General features: G+C 38.8%; 1 non-coding gene across 1 annotated transcript; it reads right to left on the minus strand.

The window, feature by feature from the left end:
* Positions 1–222: 222 nt before the first annotated feature.
* TRNAC-GCA (transfer RNA cysteine (anticodon GCA)) lies at positions 223–299 on the minus strand. Its single transcript has one exon. It is a non-coding gene; the product is annotated as a tRNA-Cys (tRNA).
* Positions 300–3,189: the final 2,890 nt, after the last annotated feature.

The raw sequence follows: 3,189 nt of genomic DNA on the forward strand, positions 1-3,189 counted from the left end.
TGATAAAATTCTTATGGCCCTTTTTTGAAGCAATAGGACCCTATTTATAAAAAACACTGCTACCCCATAGCAGTATTCCTTAGTTAAGAGTACTTTGAAAGTAAGCAAAATAAGCATCACGAATATAGTTTTCAGGTACAACAGTTTTTAAATCTCTTACGGAGAAACAAAGTTCTTGAAAGTTTAGCAGAAATTATCATAATTTAATTCGAGAAAAATTCGTTCCGGCACCGGGAATCGAACCCGGGACCTCTCAGCTCTGCGCGCTGAGTGCTCTTTCCAACTGAGCTATGCCGGGACACGATCCACGGTGCCGGCCGAACTCCTCTCGTTGTAATGTTTTACGGCCTTACTACCTGCACTTTAGACAATGTAAGTCATACATGCAGGAGCGCATATTTAAATGACTTTATGGCCATATTCAACCTCAGTTTGTGACCACTGCTAACAGTTAATACATCACACATTCATTATATATGAGGTCTCGCCTACCTCATTGAATATTACACGACTACAATGAAGTAGCCAATGTGTATTATCATCATTTAATTCGGTGCCGGAACGAATTTTTCTCGAATTAAATGATGATAATACACATTGGCTACTTCATAGTAGTCGTGTAATATTCAATGCGGTAGGCGAGACCTCATATATAATGAATATGTTATGTTTTAGCAGAAATGTCATTAATGACTTTCTCATGTCAACTTGGAATAAACAATAATTCCTAACATATTAAACTGACTGACTAGAAATATACCTAAGGGGCACGATGATTTTGAGCCAATTACCCTGTGTTCAGATTTGAATTTCGTACAAAAATTAAAAGTACCACCGACTTAGAGAATTTCTGCTTCGCATACCACTTTCAAATTGCTTTCACATCCGAACATTCAGAAACTGCATTCTGAATCATTAATTAATACGAATGGTTCATTCCGACTAGAAACAGGTTGCAATGCAGCTACCAACAATCGTCGCGATAAGGATCATGACAAAGACAAGAATCACAGTAAGGAACACGATAAAGACAACAAGGCTCAGCATAAGGGCCTGACAAAGACAACAAAGATCACGATAAGGACTAGGACAAGGTCAACGACAAGAACCATGATAGACCTACATATCACGACGTTAATCACAGTCTCTGCCATGAACCTTATCGCGATCCATGTCATAGTCCTTATTGTGATCGTTGCCGTAGATTTCATAATGATCCTTGTTGTCTTTGCCACGATCCTTATCGTGATCACTGTTGTCTTTGTCTTGTTTCTTATCGTGGTGCTTGTTGTCTTTGTTGTGGTCTTTATCATGAGCCTTGTCACTGCAATGGTTCTTATCGTTCCTGCTGTCTTTATCATGATTCTTATCGTGGTATTTGTCGTCTTTGTTATGGTCCTTATAGTGATCTTGGTCATTATCGTGGTCTTGGTCCTTATCGTCGTGATCCTTATCGTGAACATCCTTATTGTGGTCCATTTCATAATTATTATCCTGGCCATTGTCTTTGTTCATGTCGTGTTTCTTATATTGGCTCTTGTTTTCGTTGTCGTGTTCGTTGTGATCCTTATTGTTTTTGCCATGGTCCTTATTGTTTTTGACATGTCACTTATCGTGATCTTTGTTGTCTTTATCGTGGTCCTTTTTGGCATTGTAATAGTCCTTATCGTCTTCCTTACTGCTTTTATCATGATCCTTATTAGAGTTTGTCATCTTTGTAATTGTCCTTATCATGGTTCATGTCGTGATTCTTACCGTGGTCTCTGTCGTAGTCCTTATCGTCCTTCTTGTCGTGGTCCATGTTGTGATCTTATCGTTTTCCTTACCGTGGTTCATATCGTGATCCTTATTGTGGTCCTTGTTGTTCATATATTTGCCCTTTTCGTGGTCCTTATAAAGGTGATTGATATCGATATCCTTGTTATCTTTCTAATAGTTTTTTTTCGTGGTTCTGGTCGTTGTCGTAATCCTTATCGTCGTCCATGTCGTGGTATTTATCATAATCCTTGTCTTGGTGTTTGTCGTGTTTCTTGTCGTATATTATCGTGGTCCTGATCTTTATTCTTCTCGCTGTCCTTGTTATCTTTCTAATAGTCCTTTTAGTGTTCCTGGTCATTGTCGTAATTCTTATCGTGGTCCATGTCGTGGTGTTTGTCGTGTTTCTTGTCTTAGTATATTATAGTGGTCCTGATCTTTGTCCTTATCGCAGTCCTTGTTGTCTATCTAATTGTCCTTTTCGTAGTTCTGGTCCTTGTAATCCTTATCGTGATCCATGTCGTGGTATTTATCATAATCCCTATTGTGGTGTTTGTCGTATATCTCGTAATATGTTATCATGTTTCTTGTCGTAGTATACAGTATTATAGTGGTCTTGATCTTTGTCCTTATCGTGGTCCTTGTTCTATTTATAATAGTCCTTTTCGTGGTTTTGCTCCTTATAATCCTTATTGTGGTCCATATCGTGGTATTTATCATAATCTTTGTAGTGGTGTTTGTCGTGTTTCTTGTACTGTGTTATCATGGGCCTGGTCTTTGTCCTTGTCGTGGTCCTTGTTATCTTTGTTATGGTCCTTACAATCTTCCTTGATGTCTTTGCCGTGGGTGTACATTTGCCATTTCAAAATTAATATTGTTCTCCCACTTTGGCGAATGACGTTAGTGTTACACGGTATATTTCAAAGTTTCATAAAAGGTAAACGATCAAGGACGTAAAAAGAGATCTATACCAGAAATAGACAACTGATAAGATTTAATACTGGTGTGTTTTGGAGTCTGATGAAAATATACCTACGTATGCACGACCAGATGTCTTCCTGGCTACGTCGATATCGCGTGAACCAAGCTGTAGAACTTCAACTTTTGGGGAACTGTACATTTAACACAATATAGTCTATTGGTAACAGCAATGATAGACCATACAGATCCACCGCTGTGGAGTAATGATTAGTATGTCTGGTCATGCAACGAGCGGGACCAGTTTCGAGATAAGTTACATGGTTGAGGTTTGTTCGGGGGTTTTCTTCAACCCATTAAGAGCAAATGCTGGATAACTTCCGGCGCTGGACCCTGGATTCATTTCGCTTGCATTATCACCTACACTTTGCTTAGACGCTAGATACGTAGTCATCGCGTTTAATAAAGTGTCGTAAAAAAAGCCAATCAAACAAATAGACCATAAGCCTACGTGTT

This window comes from Periplaneta americana, chromosome 16, assembly GCF_040183065.1.
Source record: "Periplaneta americana isolate PAMFEO1 chromosome 16, P.americana_PAMFEO1_priV1, whole genome shotgun sequence".
NCBI lineage: Eukaryota > Metazoa > Arthropoda > Insecta > Blattodea > Blattidae > Periplaneta > Periplaneta americana.